This window comes from Silurus meridionalis, chromosome 13, assembly GCF_014805685.1.
Source record: "Silurus meridionalis isolate SWU-2019-XX chromosome 13, ASM1480568v1, whole genome shotgun sequence".
Lineage (NCBI taxonomy): Eukaryota > Metazoa > Chordata > Actinopteri > Siluriformes > Siluridae > Silurus > Silurus meridionalis.
Genome location: NC_060896.1, coordinates 15,723,520 through 15,749,112, shown reverse-complemented (window position 1 = coordinate 15,749,112; position 25,593 = coordinate 15,723,520). Strand labels below are relative to the sequence as shown.

The 25,593-nt window shown below is 41.9% G+C and overlaps 2 long non-coding RNA genes across 3 annotated transcripts; both read left to right on the top strand.

Moving 5' to 3' along the window:
- The first annotated feature begins 3,100 nt into the window (after window positions 1–3,100).
- On the top strand, window positions 3,101–5,050 carry LOC124396084. 2 transcript variants are annotated; one of them, XR_006927722.1, is made up of 3 exons: window positions 3,101–4,539; window positions 4,615–4,711; window positions 4,786–5,050. It is a non-coding gene; the product is annotated as an uncharacterized LOC124396084 (long non-coding RNA). The 2 variants fall into 2 exon arrangements; XR_006927721.1 differs by lacking the exon at window positions 4,786–5,050 and having other exon boundaries at window positions 4,615–4,731.
- Window positions 5,051–21,693: 16,643 nt separating this feature from the next.
- Window positions 21,694–22,308, top strand: LOC124396085. The gene is made up of 3 exons (XR_006927723.1): window positions 21,694–21,738; window positions 21,819–22,045; window positions 22,153–22,308. It is a non-coding gene; the product is annotated as an uncharacterized LOC124396085 (long non-coding RNA).
- The last annotated feature ends 3,285 nt before the right edge of the window (window positions 22,309–25,593 follow it).

Genomic DNA, 25,593 nt, shown 5'->3' with positions numbered 1-25,593 from the left:
GGACTTTGAAGCAGACGGTCCGAGCTAAACCAGGTCGCACACTACTTGATGTAAGGGCTGAAGCAATTCGATGGGAACGGGAAGGTAGACCTATTATTGATAGAGCTAGGAGTCATTCTGTTCCATCCATTTGTGCCATACAGACTTTTAAGGATAATAGTGTACAGCAGCAGCCCTCTATCCAGATATCTGAATTAGCAGAATTGAAAGAGATGATGTTGAAACAACAGCAACAGCTTAAAGAACTTTCTGAACGGTTTATGTCTTTGCAGCAACCTCGTACACACACTTCACTGTCACGTAATGCCCCAATAATATGTAGACGTTGTCAGCAGCCGGGCCATTTTGCTAGTAGTTGTGATAATGAGCGTGTTTTGCAGGCTCGGCACCATCAGCCTCGTGTGCAGCCTTGCTCGCCACAGAATGTGGCTTCCAATCAGCCAACGGAAAACTAGCACCCTCTGTTTTGCAGAGCCACAGAGCAGAAGGGGATATTACTGGCTCAAGGTTGCCCAGTCCTGTAAGTAATGAGACTGTTTCTCAATTAGTTGGTATGTGTCCATCAATTACTGTGACAATGGGGGGAGTGCAAGTAAAATGTATTTTAGACACTGGGTCGATGGTTTCTACCATTTCTGATACCTATTTTTTTCAGCATTTTTCACAAGTTCCTCATGCATGTCAGTGGTTACAGCTTAAGGCCGCTAACGGTCTTGACATTCCTTACATTGGGTATGTGGAGCTTGATGTTCAAGTACTGGATAGGGTTATTCCTAAGCGTGGCATCCTGGTGGTGCGAGGCCCTCAAACCTCTACATCCACAACTTGCGTGCCTGGTGTGTTGGGCATGAATATTATAAGGGAATGTTACACTGAGTTATTTGGGCACTACGGTCCGGATTTATTTGCCCTCCCACAGGTCACGCAGGCTCCTGATGTTTTGCAACAAGCCCTTCAGTTATGCCATCAAACTCAGCCTGAGCGTACTGGGTGTTTGGCTAGGGTTAGGGGTAGATATGCTGAGTCTGTGAGGTTTATTGCAGTTACATGCTCCCAGCAGGTGTTTTCATTAGCTAATACTGCACTTTTTGAGCCGTCTTCTGGATGTACTTCTCTTCTGTCAGGTCTAGTACTTTATCCAGCTGTAGTCAAGGGGTGTAGGGGTACAGCCTATGTCCCCGTAGTGAATGTTAATAGGACTGCTGTAAAGCTTCGTCCCCGATGTCCATTAGGGATGTTACATCAAGCTCAAATTGTCAGTTTACCGGCAGGGATTTCAGAAGTATACACTGAATCCAATGATCTAGAGGTAGCTATGGTAAATTCCCACGTAGGTCAGGTAGACCCCATGCATGAGATTATAAAATCTGTAGATCTGCAGGCGTTGTCTGCGTTAGATCAGCTGAAGGTGAGAGACTTGTTGAATAAATATGCTTCTGTCTTTTCAGCACATGAGGGTGACTTGGGATGTACAAATCTTATAATGCATGAAATTCCCTTAGTCGATGATGTGCCTGTTCGGCAGAGGTACAGACGTATACCTCCATCTGATTATGATACTGTTAAGGCCCATATAAACCAGCTTTTAGAGGCCCAGGTGATTCGGGAGAGCTGCAGTCCTTATGCATCCCCTATAGTTCTTGTTAAAAAGAAAGACGGCAGCCTGCGGATGTGTGTGGACTATAGACAGCTAAACAGTAAGACTCGTCGAGATGCCTTTCCATTGCCACGCATTGAAGAATCCCTGGATGCACTTTCTGGGGCTAAATGGTTCTCTACCTTAGATTTGGCCAGTGGATACAACCAGGTGCCCGTGGCTGAGAAGGATAAGGGGAAGACTGCATTCTGCACGCCATTTGGACTTTTTGAATTCAATCGTATGCCCTTTGGCCTCTGCAATGCACCTAGTACATTCCAGAGACTTATGGAACGGCTTTTCGGTGCACAACATTTTCAGTCTTTACTGTTGTACCTGGATGATGTTATTGTGGTTTCATCTACCGTAGATCAGCACCTTGTCCGGTTGGAGTCCGTGCTGTCTAGACTACAGAAGGAGGGACTAAAAGTTAAGCTGGAAAAATGCTGCTTCTTTCAAACAGAAGTGAAGTATCTTGGCCATGTGATCACTGAAGAGGGTGTTTCCACCGACCCTGAAAAGGTAGCGGCTGTGTCAACTTGGGGTCATCCCACCACAGTGTCCGAGCTGAGATCATTCCTTGGATTCGCCAGTTATTATAGACGTTTTGTGGAGGGTTTCTCCAAATTAGCAGCACCATTGCATCATCTGGTTGCTACGCTTACTGGCAAACACCATAAGACGGGTGCAAGGCACCCAATAGGAACTGCATGGACTAAGGAGTGTGAAGAGAGTTTTAATAACTTAAAAGTCTCCCTGACCACTGCCCCAGTGTTGGCTTATGCAGACTTTTCTCTGCCTTTTATTTTGGAGATTGATGCCAAGTCATGACAATCACTTGATCACTCTTCAGCAACAGGATCCAGTTATAGGCCCTTTTCTTAATTTTTGGCATCAGAAAAGAAGCCCTGATCGGTTGGAATGGAAAAGACTTTCTAGGTCTGTTCAAGAACTGGTACGGCAGTGGGATCGTTTGTTTGATTGAGAGGGGCTCCTGTATCGTAGATTCCACCGGCCTGATGGTGGTGAAGAACAATACCAGTTGATCCTACCTGAAGCCTTGAGGGAAGAAGTATTGCAGCAGTTGCATCAGGGTCACGGGCACCAGGGCATCGAGAGGACAACGGAGTTGGTGCGGCAGAGGTGCTATTGGCCAGGGATGTATGAACACATAAAACAGTGGTGCCAGCGCTGTCAGCGATGTGCTATGGCAAAACCCCTTCCATCCATAACTCGTACTCCAATGGGGCATCTGTTGGCCTCTAGACCAAATCAGATCTTGGCCATAGATTTCACCTTTCTCGATCGCTCAAGGGATGGAAGAGAGCATGTCTTAATTATGACTGATGTCTTCTAAGTTTACCCAGGCAGTTTCTACTAGAGATCAACGGGCCCCTACAGTGGCAAGAGTACTTGTTCAAGAGTGGTTCTATAAGTTTGGGGTGCCTGTCAGATCCACTCCGACCAAGGTCGAAATTTTGAAAGTGCTCTAATTCAGCAGTTGTGTGAACTCTATGGAATCCAGAAGACCCGCACTTCTCCTTATCATCCTCAAGGAAATGGACAGTGCGAACGATTTAATAGGACGTTGCATGGCCTTCTGAGAACTCTTCAGCCAGATCAGAAGCATGATTGGCCCCTTTATCTCCCCCAGATGATTTTTTCATATAATACCACTATTCATCAATCTACAGGCGAGTCCCCTTATTTTTTAATGTTTGGTCAAGAACCTCATTTACCTGTTGACTTTCTTTTGGGTAGAGTTAAGGAGCCAGTAACAGGATCTGTGAGTGAGTGGGTGCAAGAGCATCGCCAACGTCTGCAAATAGCTTTTGATACAGCTAAGGAACGGCTGAAAGCTGCTGCAGTCCTTCGGAAGGAGCGTCATGACCAGCAGGTGACTTCTGTGGGTTTCAGGGAAGGTGAGCTGGTCTATCTTCGAGCTAATGATATTCGAGGAAGAGCAAAAATCCAAGATGTTTGGGGGGCCTACAGTTTATAGAATAATTAAAGCCCCCAAGGACGGTGGGGCTGTCTATTCCATCTTGCCCCTTCATGGAAGTGGTAATGTCAAACATGTGCATTGTGTCCATCTTCGAGCTGCACCTGTCAACTTGCCACCCGCATCCCCGGGTCCATCAACAGATACTGGTTAATCAGTAGGTGATGAAGAGCTGGAGGGAGATTGGTGGATTGCTCCTCAGTCTGTAGAAGAGGCCCCAATTTTGGATCTTGTTGAACGTACCTTGAGTCAAGAAGTGGGTGTCCCAGTCGTTGATGAAGATGTAAATCACACGGACGAAAGTTGGGATTCTGTTCCTAGTACTAGTGGATTTCAGCCCAGACGGAGTACCAGAGAGACTGCAGGAAGACATTCCAATCCTCATCATTTGCCAGTAGCTATAAGTAGAGTTGATAGGGCTGCAGCCTCTCAAGTCCCTGGGTCTAGTAATATGACATTGGCTGTTTTTAGGCCATGGATTTAGTTTTTCTCTTATCGTCGGGGCGCCGATAACAAAAGGGGGGTAGATTGTAGTGAGGTCCTTTATGGGGCCTTTTATCTTAAAATGTACCTTTTTTTTAAAAGCATAAAAAAGCGTAGCCCCTTTAAGAGGTAGGCCCCAGTGAGTGCATTGCCCCTTTAAGAGGAAGTGTCCCGATTAGCGTGAGCGAATGAACAAACGCTTCGGATTCCGTACTCTTATAAAGTGTCTGAGCAGCTGTGAGGAATGGTTGCTGCTTGATTGTCTGTTTGTTTCATCGTCAGATTTCTTCTCTAATAAGGTGAGCAATCGATGTTTTCTTTTGTGTTCAGGTGGAAAGAAGTATTGTTTTATGGGGTTTTTTCTCTTCCATAGGCTGCGTTTATCCTTCATGTGCAAGTGTTGTGCATTTAATAAGAGGTAAGGGAGGATAATTTTCCCCTTTTGGTGTTTGGTTGCTATCCTGCTTTTTAATCGGTAAGAGTTTGGTTTTAGGGTGATCAGATTTGCTCTTTGGCGGCTGGACTGTGGATGTGCTGTTTGTTTGCCATTTGAGTGTGGTATTGTTGTGCAGGCCTGGTTAAACGGAGGGGTTCGTAGGGTTTTTTTTTTTTTTAGTTATGATGTGATTATGCAGTTCTAATGCTTTATTTTGTTTTTTTTTAGGAACTGCATTTGGTCACTGCTGTCCTTCTTTACCCTTTATTTTTGGGTTTTGTGATTTAATGTTTGTTTGGTTTTCTTTATTTAACACTAAACCTGCGCAAATTTGTGTAAATTCCCTGGCCCTCACACCTAGTAGCACCCCTGCTGAGATTTTCACAGGCCTGCAGCTCCATTGTTCTCCTGCTTTTGTTGTGCAAACACACCCATTACCTGTGAGGCCTGGCACATTTGCATTTCTTTACTCAGAGTAGCTCAGAGGCCAGAAGAAAACTCAAACAATCTTCATTTGCCTGTCCACCCTGTGCATGCCTTGTGCAAAATGTAGGCATTCACCACCGTCAGGTCCAGCATATTGTAAAAAAACACTACTGGCCACCTGCATGTTGCTGCTCTTACGGAATACATCCGTGCCATTTGGGTAAACACGTGTATACCACACTGTAAAAGCAGAGAGAGAGAGAGAGAAAGAGAGAGAGATGCATTGCAGACATATTTGGTCTCCAAATCCGTGGCCATCCAGAACTTGATCCCAAATTTGTCTGGCTTGGTTGCGATATACTGTGTGAATGGACAACGAACCTTGGTAGGGAACAGCTGTTCATCTATTTCAGGGGTGGGCAATTGATTTTTACAACAGGCCACATGAGAAACCTGAATTGTGTCAGAGGGCCACACCAACAATAACTTGAACTTCATTCTGCTCAAATTTCTTTCATTGTAAAATGCACTAAATTATATATTTTGAATAGCTGGTACTGATCATTGGAAGAATAAAACTATTCTGTAAATATTTGTGAAATTGTGGAGTATAGGTCAAATAAGAAAAAAAAATTATTGTTAACCTAAACTTACTAAAATCAATGAATTGCAATTCGAAGACAAGTTTTTTATTTATAATTATAAATTATTATTACTTATTTGTTACCATTCATAGTATTGACAGACAGACAGCGGTCAATTATTATTAGCAACGGTCTGTTATACGAAATAATTGCCTGCCGAACGTTTGGAAGCCCATTCAAGTGAATGGAACGTATTATTAAATTAATTCAATTCAATTCATTTTTATTTGTATAGCGCTTTTAACAATGAACATTGCCTCAAAGCAGCTTTACACAGATAATGTGGTGATTAAACATAAATATGTTCTTTGTAAGTATGTTTGTCCCTGATGAGCAACTGTGGCAAGGAAAAACTCCCCGAGAGGACATAAGGAAGAAACCTTGAGAGGAACCAGACTCAAGAGGGAACCCATCCTCATCTGGGTTGCACCAAATGTCCATTTGAAGCAGATATACAATGTTGTGGGGTACAGTGATGATCAGAAGCAAACTGCACTCCCGAGTCAGTGCAGCAGACCGCCGACACCAACTACAGTCCAATCCGTCCTCAAAGCACCCGTTCTACTCCGAATTAAGAGACCGTCCGAGCTGCACAGAAGTGTGAAGATCCAAGGAGGTGAGAGGGGCAGGAACACTGGTCACTGGAGCCTCAGGAGCATGTTTAACTCGACCGAAAGAGAGAGAGAGAGAGAGAGAGAGAGAGAGAGAGAGAGAGAGGGTGACGGGAAGAGAAGGATATGGATTATTAAGTGTAACTATTGGTGTACGAAAGTTAATGTCACTGTGCAGTTTGGACTGCAAGACTCGCTATGGCAGCATAACTAAAAGGGAGAACCAGAAGGTAACACAGACATGAGGGATCTCTGGGATAAGAGACGACCCACCACACCACCGTCAACAAACCTGAGTGAACGTGTGAATGTGAGGGGACGACAGCATACAAATATACCAGTTCACCAAACACTCTATATCCATGTTCCCTCCAGATCTGTGCCTTTACCTAAGAGAAATCTACTGATAAAAGGCTTGACTAAATAAATACGTTTTCAACCTCGACTTGAACACTGAGACTGTGTCTGAGTCCCGAACACTGATTGGAAGGCTGTTCCATAACTGTGGGGCTTTATAAGAGAAAGATCTGCCCCCTGCTGTAGTCTTCATTATTTGAGGAACCAACAGATAGCCAGCACCTTTTGATCTAAGTAGGCGTGGAGGATCATACTGGTACAGAAGTTCACTCAGATACTGCGGTGCGAGACCGTTAAGTGCTTTATACGTCAGTAGTAATATTTTATAATCAATGCGAGATTTGATTGGGAGCCAGTGTAGACTGATTAAAACAGGGGTGATGTGGTCGTATTTCCTAGATCTAGTGAGGACCCTTGCTGCTGCATTCTGGACTAACTGAAGCTTATTTATGCACTTACTCGCACACCCAGACAGTAAAGCGTTACAGTAGTCTAATCTAGAAGTAACAAAAGCATGAACCAGTTTTTCTGCATCCTGTAACGACATCATATTTCTAATCTTAGCAATATTTCTAAGGTGAAAGAAGGCGATTCTGGTGATGTTATTCACGTGAGACTCAAAGGAAAGACTCGGGTCAATAATCACACCAAGGTCTTTGACAGCCGTACATGCTGAAACAGAAACACCATCCAGAGATGCTACGTAATCGGAAAGTTTACTTCTAGCTGCATGTGGTCCTAGTAAAAGTACTTCCGTCTTATCTGAGTTGAGCAGAAGAAAGTTATTAAGCATCCACTGTCTAATGTCCTTTACACACTTCTCAACATTGTTAAGCTGATCTCTCTCATCTGGCTTTGCTGAAATATACAGCTGTGTGTCATCAGCATAGCAATGGAAGCGAATCCCATGTTTATGAATAATTTCACCAAGAGGCAGCATATATAAAGAGAAAAGCAGTGGGCCTAAGACAGATCCTTGAGGAACACCAAACTTTACCTCATAGAGCGTGGAGAACTCACCATTTACATCCACAAACTGATAGCGATCAGTCAAATAAGACCTGAGCCAAGAGAGAGCTGTTCCCTTTATTCCTACAACATTCTCAAGTCTAGCAAGCAGTATAGTGTGATCAATGGTGTCAAAAGCTGCACTAAGGTCGAGCAAAACAAGTAAGGAGACAAAACCCTGATCAGAGGCCAATAACAGGTCATTTACCACCTTAACTAGCGCCGTCTCTGTGCTATGATGAGGCCGAAATCCTGACTGATACATTTCAAAAATGTTATTCATAAGCAGATGTGAGCATAACTGCTGTGCTACAACCTTTTCTAAAATTTTGGATATAAAGGGGAGATTTGATATCGGTCTGTAGTTGGACAACTGACATGGGTCAAGGTCAGGTTTCTTAATAAGGGGGTGGATAACTGCCAGTTTGAAGGATTTCGGTACATAACCAGTGCTAATGGAAGAGTTAATTATTTTTATAATTATTAATAATATATAATTATAATTATTATTATCTATGGGGAATGTTTCAACGATGACCACGTGATCTAAGGCAATGAATTCCATATTTTTTTTGTTATGCCTTTTTCCTTGGCACATCACTGGAAAACTTTCTTGCCTTTTCAAAAAAGTCTGCTGCAGACGGAGTGCGCATGCTCGGATTGACTTCTTTTCTGTGCCGCATTCTTCTCATATTTAGAATGGCAATCGGGATGTTTGGATTTCAGGTGATAAATTAAACCCAACGTGGAGAAACTCTTTGCAGATACATCCTCTCTTGAAATTTCAGCATTGCATGTTTTGCAAATCGCTATCCGTTGGTCTTTCTCCGAGATATTGAAATAAGTCCACACCGCAGACATGTTGGCTTTTATCCAGATAACCGTGTGCATGCTGCGTTTTTTATTTTGTCATTACAATTGTGTTTCGGTCGTGTTGTTTCAGTGATTTTAGGTATTTCTCCAGAAAACTTCCTGTGGCCGATTTTTTATAATTTATGATTGGCCTCACACGGGCCGGACAGGGGCTTACAAAGGGCTGGATGTGGCCCGCGGGCCGTAGTTTGCCCAGGTCTGATCTATGGTCATGTGTTCTCCTGGAGTGAAACTCTCAGCACAGTTCTTGTTGAAGCGTGTCCAGCTGTAGGAGATTGCAGCAAATTTGTTTTCACCCGTTCTACCTGCATCTCCTTGTCATCAAATCGAAGGTGTTGTCTGAAGATAAACAAATAGAGAATGGTAAATTTACATGAACCTCACTCTAAATGGGTTTATATAAATATCATATGTACTATGGCAATGACAAGCCTTAGCAGACTCTGTGGGTCCAGCTTGCGCAGTGAAGCACGAGTCATTTGCTACTGCACTGGGCATTCCAGTGTCCTCCTCTACCCACACAGTGCCATCTTTTGCCGTCTGGCTCAGACAGGGCTTCCCTGTACCACGGTGCATCTTCCGTGGAGACATGTTGGGTTCTTGTTCTATCTCCTTTTTGGATTCTTCTGAGGAGGTATCAGTGGCCTGCTGGTCAGAGTCTGCTTCGTCCATTTCCTAAAGCCAGGCCAAAGCCTGTTGCGCGGAGACGTTCTTCCTGCGTGGCAGTGAAACGGAGGCCATCCTGATGTGCGTTTTCAAAAATGCGAAGAAGAAATGATTCTACCGCCTGGGTCGCTCTGCTTTTATGCACAGCACTGTGCTGTAGTCATGCAATGCCACTCCCTTACATACACAGTCACAATGGACAGAATCACGACCAATTGTTAGGAAGGTTTCCTAACAATTCCTAACCAGCTCGAAGGACAAAATGTTAGGATTTTCACTATCTGGTGTGCGCTGATCAGGGGATTGTACTCGCCCCAGCGTGTCAGTCAAAACACGGTACAGGATTCAGAACACTCAACTTTACAGGGTATAGAACTGAGCGTATATGAGGTGATTCTTGCTATCTTAGCTGCTGTTCACTAGGTTGCGTGATGCAGAATGCATGCTGAAAGGCCACTGCTGAGTGACCACTGCTGAATGGTCAGTACTGAGTGACTCTGCTGAATGGTCAGTGCTGAGTGACTGTGCTAAATGGTCAGTGCTAAGTGAAAGGTTGCACGATGTCGAATGGCCACTGGTAGTTCAAACTGTAGTTCACCATCTCCCTCAGAGTCTAATGAGTTCAGGAGACCCACGAGAGCTTGAATTTGGAGGGAGAACAGATCAAAACTGGCTGTATCTCCAGGCTACTCTAGAGGCAGACACACAGTTTACCAAGCAATGACAAGCTGCCTAGGACATTACAGGAGATTTAGCAACTCCGTAAAGATTAGGCGGCCATTCTGGAGGAACTCTGACAACTAAGGGTCCTTTACAAGGATATGCAGAATTTAACAGTAAAGCTGAAACAACTCTGCTAGTTCAAGCTCGAAATTCAAGCCCTCATGGGTCTCCTGAACTCACTAGGCTCTCTCAGTCTCAGTAAACAAATGCAAATGTGCCAGGCCTCACAGGTGTTGGGTGGTTTGCACAACAAAAGCAGGGGAAGAATCGAGCTGAAGAACTGTGAAAATCTCCGCAGGGGTGAATCACACCTCAGAGCTTGCACCAGAAAATAAAAAGTCAGTAATTCTAGTGTTAAGGCACCCATCACGTTGTATGGATGCTGTGTTTAGCTGATTTGTTAAAAAGACTATAGGGGGATTATTTGCAGATATTTTACTGTATGATAACCAACTGATTTTGTGTATCTTTTCCTTTCCAGTAGATCATCTGGGAGCACTGGTTGGATTGTGGGTGTTGGTCCTTTGATGGTGGAATCTGTGCTACGGTTTACACTGCATGCTGTGTGAATTTTATGAATTTACGGTGTGTGGCACTTTGTGTGTGTGTGTGTGTGGGGGTGTGCGCGTGCGTGTGTGTGTTGATGTGTTTTTCTTTACAGGCACCATTTTGGGTGAACCTTTTGGGGTTAAAGTGGGCCTGCACCCGTGGCCTGTCAGTCTTCCTTTGTATCCACTGGAATGTTTGGTGTTAATTGGTAATTGTAACAGTTGGTATCCTTTTAATATGATTCATGTTGCAGTTTTAAATAAAATAAGGTACCAATAATAAAGGTTTATATTTTAACTGATTCTGGATGTGTTGAGGAGGTTAATAAAATTCAACACTAAAATAAGAAATCTGTCTCTGTTCCTTTTTATTTGGTACACACTGAACCTGTTTAATTTAAATTAGTATTTCCCATGGGTAGATCCCAGGGTGGCGTAGTCGAGTAACAAGTACATATTGGGGTCTTTTGACAGGCACTCTGACAGGCACTCTGGGTCGCATCCCGGGCCTCAGCCTCCGTGTGCCGCGGAGGAAACGTGTCACCAGTGGGTGCTTACCCAGCAACTGCCAGCAGGGAGCCATATGCCGCAATGGCGGACACGTAAACCTTCAGGGTCAAAGGGGTTAACCCTGCGGCAAACTGTTCCTGTAGGACCTCCAGAACCGAACCGACCGGGCAGTTGACCGGTTCCAGGCCATGGTGCACAAGGGTGAATTGACTTTATTTTATTATTTTAAAGATCTCTTCATTTTATTGTTTTATCATTTCGTGTCATTTATTTTGCACTGTTGTAAGGAGGCAATAAAATTGTCAGCTGTTCAACTCAACTGGAGCTTTGCTTGTGAATTGGACTAACTTACCTCTCATCAACCCTAGGTAGATGTTAGCATCTTCTCTCAACTGCCATGGGATCAAGGCACTACATTAACACTGCTGTACCAACCAGCAATACAAACCTATAAATATGAATCACTTGTAAATAATGTTCTATCGCACAAGTACAAAAGCCACCTTGTATTGATGCAAAAATATAGCTAACAAAGTAAAACAACTGTTAAATTCTGTAAAGCTGCTTTGAGGCAATGTCTTTTGTGAAAAGCGCTATAGAAATAAACTTGACTTGGCTAACAACATTAATTAAGGCTGGAGGTAGGGCTGGGCGATATGGCCTAAAAAAAAATCCCAGATTTTTTCACAAAAAATCAGATTTGCGTTTTAAATCGATTTTTTTTTTCCCCCTGCTTAAAATCAATCTGCATTTTAAATAAAGTTTATTTACCCTTCTGGGATTATAACCCACTTTGGGTCAAAGTGCAATCAGAAACAACAAGCCTGAAATACAAGGGGCTGAGTTCGTTCAAAACTATGGGAGCCCAGAGGGGAGCGTCGGCAGACATTAAAGAGAAACCCGATTTTTATTAAACAGATCAATGTAAACTACACATTCGAGTTAATGGATAAAATCTATTTCTTGCCCAGCCCTAGCTGGAGGCTTCACAAATTTTAGAAAAGCAGTGAAAAACACAATGTGATTTCAGTGCAATGGTGTTTGAAAAATTTACTTTGCACAAGGATTATCACATACTGAATTAAACTCCAGTAAATGGGAATAATACCACCCGAATCAGAAATCCAGTTGCACACCACTGTGGTGCATTTGGTGTATCTGAAAATAAGCAAATAGCATGTGTGTATGTATGTATATATGTGTGTATGTATGTATATGTATGTGTATGTATGTATGTATGTATGTATGTGTGTGTGTATATATATATATATATATATATATATATATATATATATATATATATATATATATATATATATATATATACACACACAGTGGAACCCGGTTATGTCGATGTCCTAGGGGGTTGCCAAAAAGCATTGAGATAACCGATGATTGAGATAAACGAAAATCAATATGGCGGCAATATATTAATGTGCTTGAAATTTCTTTATGTACATGATGTGCGTTAATAAATGAGAATGTACATGCACGTGTTTTTGGAGGGTTTTTTACACAACAGCGTTGCCGCGATTTGTTTGATGAAGGCATGCTATAAAAATATACATACATGTTTTGTTAACTGTCAGGAATCCACCTGCCACACCGAAGGGGGCAGCTTTCTCGGCCGCTTTCTCTGAAGCGCCCGGCTTCAATCGCGCACATATGGTGCTCGTTTAGCACTCAACACCAGCTCCTATTTAAACTTCCACACTCTCACCGTCCGTTATTGTTGATATATGTTGGTTTACAGCGGTCGTTGTTATCGCTCATGTGTATCCCGGTACGTGCCTTCCCACCGGCACTCTCTCAACGGCTGCGCTTTTCTTCCCAAAGCGCTTCGCAGATTCCCCCGATCCTACCGTTGGTAATTCTATGCTTTTGCTGCTCATCCCACGTTCCACGCTGCGCTTCTACCAAGCGCGGCTTTCGCCTCCCGTTCATCGCATAACATTTAACAACAAAAGGCATATGTGCACTAACTAACAGCAGAGATTCACCAGTATACAATACAAAACCTGTAGCATCTATAAGGCTTGATTTTTCCGCCACTTTCGCGAGTTCTTCTGCGGCTGCACAGTCCTGATCGACATAACTGACGTTAAATGGCAAATTTTCCCCTCTTGTGCTCGAGATATTAGAGTTCGGCATAACCGATTAAAAAATGCTTAGACAAAGCGAGAATTTGGCGGTTCCACTTCAAAAACGTCGACTTAATAGGGTTGTCGAGTTAACCGAGGTCCAGATAAGTGGGTTCCACTGTGTGTGTGTATGTGTATGTATGTGTATATATATATATATATATATATATATATATATATATATATATATATTATATGGATTATGTGGATTATGTGCTTATTATTTTCTGATGCTTTCTCCCGAAGCCGTGCAGCTCAGAACACAGCTGAGGTGTGGTTTATTCGTTTCCGTTCGAAAATTTCATTGGTCTAATGTTATGTCGCTCAGTTTTTTGGCCGGAAAAAACCCAGGAAAAATCCATAAATTACCCGCTTCGTTGTTTAAGCCGCGGGGTTCAAAACGTGGGAAAAAAGTAGCGGTTTATAGTCCGAAAAATATAATGTTAATTGTACTTGTTATTGCCACGTTGTTTGTATATGGCTAATCGCTTAATAAAAAAAACTGTTGTGCTTCCTGTATATCTTGAATGACTGATGTCCAATGATTAAGTCAGTAAGTGTTCCATTCACAAACTATACCTACCTTTTTTTGGTTTGTCTAAATTGTTGTTGTGTTTTTGGATTTGTTAATGTGTTTTCGTGCAACATTTCAGACAAAACAGAAAAGGTAGGTATAGTTTGAGAATGATCAATCCAGCCATTATGGTTGCACAAGCCAGTGCACTCTTAGCGGCGGTTACCAAGCCCGGATAAATGGGGAGGGTTGCGTTAGGAAGGGCATCCAGTGTAAAACGTGCCAAATCGAACATGCAGATAACGAATAAGAATTTCATACCAGATCGGTCGAGGCCTGGGTTACTAACAACTGCCACAGGTATCGTTAGCCAACAGGGTACTGGTGGAAATTGGACTACTGTTGGCCGAAGGAGGAGAAGGAGAGGAGGAAGCAACACGTTCTCACTCCCAACTCGTTACATATGGACGCTTGGTCAGGATCCCCTGGAGTCACATTTTGAAGCACTGGGTATCCCTTTAGCATCATTTTTCAACGTGCAGGGATTCCCATAGACGTCTGTAGATCTCTGAACCGGAACCTGCAGCGTTGAATTTTGACGTGTTGGGGAATCAGACAGCAGTCCGTTATGTGTTATGAACGGGATCGGGGCTACGATAAATAAGAATAAAAAAAGAATACCTTGCTATAAATTAATTATGGCAGGGCTACTCAGTTTTGTGATGCAGTAAATCACAGCAGACATTATAAAAATATAACTTGCTGCACCAAATGTGTAGTAGGCAGGCTAAGATAGCTAATTACATTCAAGTTTGTTTATTTGTTTTTCCACTTTTAATCATGCAAGGAAATAGAGGAGATTGTATGATATTTGGAAATTGTGTGTTTTAAGTTACCAAAATGACAGTAGCACTTTAATACTTTACCCATTTATAAATGTTCAGATGAAGAACAGTGTTGCCAGATTGTTGTGTTTTCCAGTAATTGTTCACATATCCACACAAAAAACTCTAGTAAATACACAAATCTTAGCAATAACAATACAAATTAATTTTGACAATTAATTAATAAATTAAAAAAAAAAAAAACAATACTGTGGAGCATCACATATTTACAATATAATAAAGCAAATTAGGTGTTCTTGTCTAAAGAAGGTTAGGTTGTAACTACGTTGTAAACTATTTTCTATGTCTGTCATTTAGCACATCACATCTGTTGTTGTTGTTGTTGTTGTATCTGTCCGTCTTTTTGTCTGTTCCTGTTTATGCCCCTTACCATGAGTGATTTAGAACATACAAGAACAGTTTATGTGCTGGATAACATGGTTAAGCATCAAGAAATCAATAATGAGCTCCAAAGTCTTGATGACTTACTTCAATAGCTGCAGGGAGAGGAGGCAGCAGCAGCAGTAAAAACACCTGATCCAAGGGTACATTGGAGAAAGAGAGACAGTGATGGAAACATTGTCTATGCAAGACCAAGATCAAGCAGGAATCAGTCAAACGAGGGTCAGTATAATTTTTCATTCAAGGTATATTGAATATCTGGATCTGCACTTATGAATGTATCAAACAAGGAATATGATGTAAACAATCAAACCAGAAGCACTGATTTTTAGCATGAAAATAAATTGAATAAAATACAGTATTTGTGTAAAGAAGTATAAGCTTCACTAAATGATTGGTCTTGGTAAGATTTGTTTGAAGCAGTTTGTTCTGAGTGTGTTGATAGTGGCCAACCAGCTTGTTTTTTTTATGATCTGCTTCTACAGCAAGCATGTTTATTTGCTTTCCTGATCTATTTGACACATTATAGAGAGATAACTGCAAGCAGTTGAACTGTCTACATTTGAGTTTGGGAAATAAAAAGTCTGCTAGTCCTCTCGACTAAATGTTAAACAGTGAGCTTGGACCATTTTACACTGGTAATAAGGGAGATCAAATTGTGGGACGGGTAGTAAATGTTCTGAATGTTGTTCTTTATTGTTTTTATGTGGTACAGCTGATCACATTCGGAAAACTGATCCACACATCAATGCTCCTGACACTAACTGTGAGGTGACCTTTTTCTCCAGAGACTGTTGGTGTGTACTTCATTCTGTAAATTACATTATATATATATATATATATATATATATATATATATATATATATATATATATATATATATATATAATATGTGTGTATGTGTGTGTTTAATATTCCATACTATTTTAATAGAGTGTTTCATGCAAGATCTCCAGCACTCACTGAGCGATTCTTTAGATGATGCATCAGCTCTTGGAACCTCAAGAGATCCTCTCCTATTTTTCTTAAACTGGAGCACAAGACAAAGTCTCATTTCAGAGAAGTGGAGGGCAGAGAGACCCCGCCTGGTGAACATGGATGTGGCACGGGAAAATGTGGTAACACACATCTGCCAACTGTGTGGAAGCAATCCAGCTGCTGTCCGGTGTTGTGACTGTCGACCACGCCCCTTCTTTTGTGCTGAATGTGATGTCATCATGCACACCAGACATGTTCTCCATAACCGAGATGCCATGACTCCTGGATTCTACCAGCCATTGCCTCCAACAACTTTTGTTGTAGATAAGGCTCTTTCCCATTGTGGTAAGTTCTTGTTTGTGTCTGGACAACATAAATATCATTCTAGGAATTGGTAGTCCTCATAAGCTTTACTATTTAAATATGCCTTTTTGTCTCTTGTTGTTTGATATTAAATTTATGTGGATACTTCGTGTCAGTCAGCTTTTTGAGCATCTCTGTATACTTTTTCAGCAATGTACTTCAATACCATAGAATCGGTCCAATGTTATATTACTCAGTCAATCCAAATGATCTTAATTCACGTTTGATCTTGTTCAGTGCGCCATGTGCCTGTGGAGGTTCCTGACAAAATGTGTGGTTGTTCACCAGAGTCACTGAGGGTCAGCCCAGGGAAGACTGTTGCTGTGATCACAATGAATGGTAAGTGTGTGAAGATAAAAATCTATACATGCTCTACCTCCATAAGTTGGGCACAGGTCTGTATGTAAGATCTACACATTACTTTCGATTAATGTTTAACAAGTATACAAAGTCATGTAAAAAAAAGGTTGAAATAATCCAAAACCTGATTATTCACTTAAGGTTTACATTAAAGTGGAAATGTTTTTGATTTTTTCAGGACGATATGACGGCATGCCTAAGTTGAGTTGTGAGGCATGCCAAGCCACTTGGGTTGCTGGAGTGTTCGAGCTAAATCGAAGTCAAGTCAAGTCAAGTCAAGAAGCTTTTATTGTCATTTCAACCATATATAGCTGATGCAGTATACAGTGAAATGAGACAACGTTTCTCCTGAACCCAGGTGCTACATAAAACAACATAAAAACAACAGTCACAGTACAGAAGAACAAAGGGCCAGGAACTAAGATCCTCACCACATAAAGTGCATGTGTGCAACTGGTGCAAACAGTGCAAAAGACAACACAAGACAGTGCAAAAGACAACACAAGACAGTGCAGAACAATACAAAATACACAAAATATAAAAATAAAAGCAGCAGTAGCTCCGCCAGTAAAACTTGTCGTGACAGGATAAGGTGCACAGTAGCAGAAATGTAAACAAATATAAACAGAATTTTGCAATCCTATAATAGTGTAAAAAAATATGGTAGCAGCAATCAAGATAAAGTGAACAGTGACCAATGGATTCACAGAATAATGTGCAAATAGAGCAAGTCCCGGAGATCAGCAACAAACGGCATGTAAACATTATGCTATAATGAGAGGTGTGAATGGTGCTGAGACCTGGGTGTGTGAAGTGTATGTGTGTTGAGTCCGGTTGTGCAGATCAGTCACTCAGTTGTGTGTAAGTGTGTGTGTGTGTGTGTGTGTGAGAGAGAGAGTTCAGTCCAGATGTTTGTTCAGGAGCCTGACGGCTTATGGAAAAACTGTTACACAGTCTTGTTGTGGCGGCCCGAATGCTTCGGAACCGTTTTCCTGATGGTAGGAGGGTGAAGTATGTGTGTGATGGGTGTGTGTGGTCGTCCACAATGCTGTTTGCTGCGGATGCAGTGTGTGGTGTAAATGTCCATGATAGAGGGAGAGACTCCGATGATCTTCTCAGCTGTCCTCACTATCCTCTGTAGGGTCTTGCGATCCGAGACGGTGCAATTCCCAAACCAGGCAGTGATGCAGCTGCTCACGATGCTCTCGATGGTCCCTCTATAGAACATGGTCAGGATGGGGGGAGGGAGATGGGCTTTCCTCAGCCTTCTCAGGAAGTAGAGACGCTGCTGGGCTTTCTTGGTGATGGAGCTGGTGTTAAGTGACCAGGTGAGGTTATCCGCCAGATGAACACCAAGGAATTTGGTGCTCTTGATGATCTCCACTGAAGATCCATCGATGATCAGTGGAGAATGGTCACTCTGTGCTCTTCTGAAGTCAACAACCATCTCTTTGGTTTTGTCCACGTTCAGAGACAGGTTGTTGGCTCCACACCAGGCTGTTAGCCGTTGCACCTCCTCTCTGTATGCTGACTGTCGTTCTTGCTGATTAGACCCACCACGGTCGTGTCATCAGCAAACTTGATGATATGATTCGAGCTGTGCATTGGAGCACAGTTGTGAGTCAGCAGAGTGAACAGCAGTGGACTGAGCACACAGCCCTGAGGGGCCCCAGTGCTCAGTGTGGTGGTGCTGGAGATGCTGTTCCCGATCCGGACTGACTGAGGTCTCGGTCAGGAAGTCCAGGATCCAGTTGCAGAGAGAGGTGTTCAGGCCCAGTAGGCTCAGCTTCTCAATCAGGTGCTGGGGAATGATTGTGTTGAATGCTGAACTGAAGTCTATGAACAGCATCCTTACATAAGAGTCCTTGTTATCCAGATGGGTGAGGGCCAGATGGAGGGTTGTGGAGATGGCATCGTCCGTGGAGCGGTTTGGACGATACGCAAACTGCATGGGGTCCAGTGCGGGTGGGAGCTGGGTCTTTATGTGCCTCATGACAAGCCTCTCAAGCACTTCATCATGATGGGTGTGAGTGCAACGGGACGATAGTCATTGAGGCAGGACACAGAAGACTTCTTCGGCACAGGAATGATGGTCGTCATCTTGAGGCACGAAGGAACAGTGGCGCTGCTCAGGGAGATGTTGAAGATGTCAGTGAAGACATCTGCTAGTTGTTCTGCACATTCCCTGAGCACTCTGCCAGGAATGTTGTCTGGTCCAGCAGACTTCCGTGGGTTAACTCTGCATAGAGTTTTCCTCACTTCAGCTGTGGTTAGACAGAGCACCTGGTCACTGGGAGGAGGGATTGTCTTCCTCGCCACCACGTTGTTCTGCCCCTCGAACCGGGCGTAGAAGTCGTTCAGCGCATCTGGAAGGGAGGCGTCACGGTCACAAGCAGGTGATGTGGTCTTGTAATTCGTGATCGCCTGGATGCCCTGCCACATGCGCCGGGTGTCTCCGCTGTCCTGGAAGTGGCCATGGATTCTCTTGGCGTGTCGCGCCGCCTCTCTGATAGCACGGACAGTTTGGCCCTTGCTGTTTTAAGGCCGTCTTGTCCCCTGCTCTGAAGGCAGAGTCTCTTGTTTTAGCAGCGCACGAACCTTGGCGGTCATCCATGGCTTCTGGTTGGAACGTATAGTGATGGTCCTGGAGGTAGTCACGTCGTCAATGCACTTGCCGATGTAACTGGTCACTGTTGACGTGTACTCCTCCAAGTTGATGAAATCGCCATTGGTTGCAGCTTCCCTGAACATGTCCCAGTCAGTGCATTCAAAACAGTCCTGGAGAGCAGACATGGATCCTGCTGGCCAGGTTCTCACTTGTTTTTGAGCTGGTCTTGAACGCCTGCTGAGTGGTCTGTATGCTGGGATCAGCATAACAGAGATGTGGTCTGAGTACCCGAGGTGGGGCGGGGCTTCGCCCGGTATGCGCCCGGATGTTTGTGTAAACAACATCCAGCGTGTTTTCTCCTCTGGTTGCAAAGTCCACATTCTGATAGAATTTGGGAAGCACAGTCCTGAGATTTGCATGATTAAAATCTCCGGCGACTATAAACAGTCCGTCAGGGTGTGTGTTTTGAAGTTCGCTAATGGTCCCGTAGAGCACGCTGAGCGCTTCCTTAGCATTAGCGCTAGGTGGTATGTACACTCCGAACACAATAGCGGTGGTGAATTCCCGGGGTAAATAAAAAGGTCTACATCTCACAACAATAAACTCCAGCAGCGATGAGCAGTAGGTAGAAACAAGCACAGAGTTCTTACACCATTCCGTCTTGATGTAAACACACAGACCGCCGCCGCGAGTCTTACCGCACAGAGCTGCATTTCTGTCGGCACGAAACGTGGCTAGCCCGTCCAGCTGTATGGCGGCGTCCGAACTCTGTCGCTCAGCCACGCCTCAGTAAACACAAAACGCAGCAGTGTCTGTACTCACGCCGAGTAGCTTGTTGGAGTCTGATGTAGTCTAATTTATTGTCCAGGGAGCAGACATTTGCCAGCAGTAGTGATGGTAGAGCGGGCCGGCTAGGGTTTGCTTTTAGCCTAGCATTAGCACCCGCTCGCTTTCCGCGTTTCTGCTTCCTTGCGCAACGCTTCGATTCCCCTCCTCCGTCCGTCCTCCGCAGGCGATGCGAGGTCTGGAGGCCTGGTTCTCGGAGCACGCCGAGGTCGCGTAGCTTCTGCCGCAGGTCGTCATTTATGGTGTTGTTTGGGTTGTTTCTGAGTTCTTTCAATGTTTTTCGGTTGTACACAGGGACACCGGTTGCTCCGATGCCCATGTGTTGTGTAGGGCGGGCTACAGAATAATGTTAGCACCATTTTGGGTCCGGAGCGGCCGCTGCGAGCTACTGCCGCGCCGCCATCTTAGTCATATTGCCTGTGACTACTGGCCTGCAACCCTTAACTTTGCCACAATTTATGCCACAATTTATGCCACATGTCTTTTTTTCATTTGAAGAAATGAAGATGGCAGCCCCAGGACTGTCCTGACAAGCTTTTTCAAGAATGCTGGATCAGCGAACTGTCCGCTATAGTCGTGTGAGTATTACGTTTATTTATCCTACAGTATTGGTGATCTTTCTGTATTCTGGGTTGAAAGGTGTTTGATGCTAATGCATTTGTTTTACATTATTAGCTGTTGGTTTCCTTACTTTCAATAGACTGGCAAGATCTCCACAGACAGTTTTCAGAAAAAGTTTTTTTAAGTGGGAGGCTGTCCGTTTTGAGGTGGACAAAATCTGCAAGGAAGAGCCTGTCATCTGTCCTGCACGCACCCCAGATATTCTGGCAGTTTCAGTAGATGGAAACCGCAAGCTTAACCGTTTCAAGAATGTAGCTAGGTATACCAGAATTGTGTATAATGTCACACTGTTGAAACAATATTAATAAGAAGAAATATCCATTTAATGTGCATAGTAAAGTTAAATTAGATAAGAATGTATCATTCAATTTTGTGTACCTGTTCTGTATGTATTTTTTGTTGGGTTTTTTTGTTTTTCTTTTTTATAGATCTGAAGAATAGGCCATCTTTGAAGACGTCTTTATAGCTAAGGATGAAGATGTGACAAGATTTGTGGACTACATTCACAAGGCATCCAAACATGTACTGTAAAATCGCAGATGATTAGACTTTATACAGGAGTACAATTGCCTCCAACTACAAATTTTGTTTACGAGAGTCTTATTTTCATCAACTATTTTCCGACTATTTTAAGACCACCGCACTGAGCCGCCGATATCAGAAGGTAAGATAGAATCAGTAGAATAAGTTCTAGATGCTCAGTAATGAATGTCATTCATTTTTGAAGCTGTACAGGTTATTCAAAACGAATGAAACGATATCATGACTCATTGCTTCAGTTCTCAAGCATCGTCATGGAATGAGTCAGTGACCATGAATTATCCAAGTTGATTGTGAAGTTAATACTTTTGACTTTGTTCTAGTTTTCTTTTCTTTTCTTTAATAAAATATTGTGTAATGAAATCGGTTAATTATTTTTAATGAACCCTGTATATTGAAGATTTCTTTGTTTTTATACTATCTGTGATTTCTTGTCATTTCAGAACACGAAAGCTCTGCAAAGCTAGTTGCAAAACCTAGAGTCCATGAAAGTCGAACTGACAGTGACAGAAAGCCAATTGGAAGACTGGGTCAATGATGTAAAGGAGTGGGCAAACGGTGAGGAAATGACTAGTGTGTGTGTGTGTGTGTGTGTGTGTGTGTGTGTGTACTGTATATGTTGATGCTTTGGCCAGCAGAATTGAGGTGCTGGTGGCAAGTATCAAGAGGCGTTCCCAGCGTCTCTATAAAGATACAGATGGCAAGAAAGGTCGTGCCAGGATCCGCCGCAAGATCAGGAAAGAGAAGGGGATCCTGACATCAGTTGTGGAGAAATACAACATAATGGTTCCAAAAACAAAAACTCTGTGCTTGGAAACCATTTTGTCTGGTGAGACAGCTTGGCCATGGCAGCTACCACACAGTGGTATGTACACTAGTCTTTTGACAATTATTTTATATAATAACACATCAGCCACAATGCCACAAATGTCAATCTGCAACCCCATATGAAGTTTTTCTCATGCATTCCAGACACTGTTGACAAAAGAAAGGCATTCCACATCATGATGTCACTAAGGCGACTTCAGGAGGAGCAGAAAATTGTTGTTGCAGAGATGAATAAACATTGGAAATATCTTTCAACTCGTGCTGAGACCCTCTGAGAACTGTCCTGCTTGTTTGCCAGCGAGAGTTGCTGAGAAAGAATGTTATAAGTTAAGTTATTTCAGCCATCACAACTGTCTGATTATCTTTATTTTACTATTAGTAAGAGTCTTTTTGACTAGTTCATATTCCTATAACTACATAGGACATGTCCTGTCTAATTAAGTAAAAAGCCCTAATAAACATACACAACAATGATGATTGTTTATAATATTTCTAATGAATCTAAAGTTTGTAATAAAATCAGCTTTTTGTCATTTTATAAATATAACCAAAGTGTAGTCTCTTTTTTCACATACATAGAAATACAACCAGTCAGTGATGGAAATGAAGTGTGTTATTGTAAGGCTAAGTACTGTACTGTACTGTACTAAAGTATAGATTTCAGTTACTCTAGATGATTTGTTACTTCTCATGGCTCTTTGTAGTTGTAAAGTATTAGGCTGCAAAATACTTTTTACTGAGCTTATAAAATACGACATTTTGGTATGAATAAAACTACTCAGTAGTTTACACATTTGGAATAAATACAGCCAGCCAAAATAATTAGTTAATATGCAAAGAAAAAACTCGTAGATTTGTAAAAAATAATAATTAGATACATATTGGACATATGAAGAGTTCAGGTGCAAAAGCCTCTGATCCATTTAGAAAAAAAATGAGCATTTTTCTTATGTGCCAAAGTTTATGTTCAGTTTATTCACTTGAATGGCAATAAAACTAACATTTAATTAAAGTGGAATTAATGGACAGAAAAAAGGAGCCTGAGAGAATGTCCATTTCAGAAGAAAATTTTAAACACCATTAAAAGGCTTTTGCATCTAAACACTTCAAATGAAATTTTAGGTCTTCATCCCTGGGCTGAGGAAAAACAACTGGCCACATGCCTGTGTTCTAGATTAGGGTACTGTATAACAGTTGAAACCTGTTTATAGACATGGAATAAGCAGATTATAATAAGGACATAGACAAGCAAGACAAAGAAATCTATTATAATAAGCAGGAATCCTTATTTGCAAGTTCATTTATTGCTGTTTTGCTATTCAGGTGTTCCAATTATGCAGACTGCTTTTACAAACATTTGTGAAAGAATGGGTTGCTCTCAGGAGCTCAGTGAATTCCAGCATGGTACCTTGGCAGGATGCCACCTGTGCAATAAGTTCAGTCATGAAATTTCCTCACTACTAAATATTCCACAGTAAACTGTTAAAGGTGTTATAACCAAGTGGAAGCGATTGGGAATGACAGCAACTCAGCCACAAAGTGATAGAACATGTAAAACCACAGAGTGGGTCAGAGGATGCTAAAACACATAGTGCACAGAAGTCATCAACTTTCTGCAGGGCCAGTAGCTACAGTCCTCCAAACTTCATGTGCCCTTCAGATTAGCTAAAGAACAGTGCACAGAGAGGTTTATGGTCGAGCAGCTGCATCCAAGCCTTACATCAGCAAGTGTGCAGTGGTGTAAAGCATGCTACCACTGGACTATAGAGCAGTGAAGACTTGTTCTCTGGAGTGACTAATTACGCTTCACTGTCTGGCAATCCTAAAGACAAGCCTGGTTTGGGGGTTACCAGGGGAACGGTACTTGTCTGACTGCATTGTGCCAAGTGTAAAGTTTGGTGGAGGGTGATTATTATGTTGGGTTGTTTTTAAGTAGTTGGGCTCGGCCCCTTAGCTCCAGTGAAAGGAACACTTTATGCTTCAGGATATTTTGGACAGTTTCATGCTACCTACTTTGTCGGAACAGACTGGGGATAGCCCGTTCCTCTTCCAACATGACTGAGCTCAAGTGCAGAAAGCAAGATCCATAAAGACATGGATGAGTGAGTTAAGTGTGGTAGAACTCGACTGTCCTGCACAAGAGTCCTGACTTCAACCCGATAGAACATTTGGGATGAATTAGATCAAAAACTGTAATCCAGGCCTTCAATGTCCAACATCAGTGTCTGACCAAACAAATGCGCTTCTGGACAAATGGTCAAAAATTCTCATGAACACACTCTTAAACCTTGTGAAAAGCCTTCCCAGAAGAGTTGAGCTGTTACAAAGTTTGGGCCAACATCATATTAAATCCTATAGATTAAGAATCGGATGTTAATCAAGTTCATTTGCATGTGAAGGCAGACGAGTGAATGCTTTTGAATATAGTGTATATAAACAGTTTGTAAAAATAAAAGGTGTTTTAAAAAGTGTTCTAAGTAAAATGCCACATTTGAACCTAGCTCTCAAATATATCAAAGGTTTGCACAATGAACATATTTAGATGTTCATTTGTTCATTGAACTTAGTGTTTACTTCATTTAATTACTAGATTTTACAACTACATTACCCGTAAGCCTTTGTCACTCTATCAATGGGATGGAAAAACATGGTGCTGTAATTTGTAGTTCATTGAAGTGTATACTTGTGCTGTAGTGTTACGGTTAGGATCTCGGTAAATTGTGAATTTCTTGTACCAAAGCAATACCTCATTGTTTAGTGACAGTATTAGTGAAGTCATAATGAAAGTAAAACAGTTTGCAACATGAAGCACCTTCTATTTTTGCCTAAAAGTTAATCCAGCCACACCCCGTCAAAATAAACGTCCCACTTAATTGTCCAAATATAGTAATTACAGGATCTACCGGCTTCAGGTGGGTTATAACAGGTCAGTTATATATTTATTTCTTCTTATTAAAAATACAGTTTTACAGTTATAGATTTCTATCTGGAGCTTACCTTATGTAGATTAAATTATTGATTAGTGAATCTTTTTTCCTAAAACAATGGCCTAATTGCCTATGTTGTAATGAACAGCTGTATACAGTTTGAGGAAATATAAATATATATATATATATATATATATATATATATATATATATATATATATATATATATAATATATTCCTCATACTGTATACAGCTGTATATATATTATACATTATATATATATATATATATATATATATATATATATATATATACACACATATATATATATACATTTTATTCATAATAAAATTGTATGCAAATAAGGCAATCAGTTTTAGTAAAATATGTACATTTTAATAAACATTCTTATTAATAAACATATTCTATTTTAGGCTAAATGAAAAGAAATATGTAAATGGGAAATATGTAACACTACATATATTTTTATATTTATATTTTGGTATTTATTCATGCATGGCATAAGAGACAATTCATGTAAACTTACCCATTATAAAACTGCTCTGCAAAAATCATGTCTTTGGGAAAACCATTATAACAGTATGTTTGTAGCATGTCCTCTCCATGTTACACCCCCTGGCTGTTACGCAGTTCAGA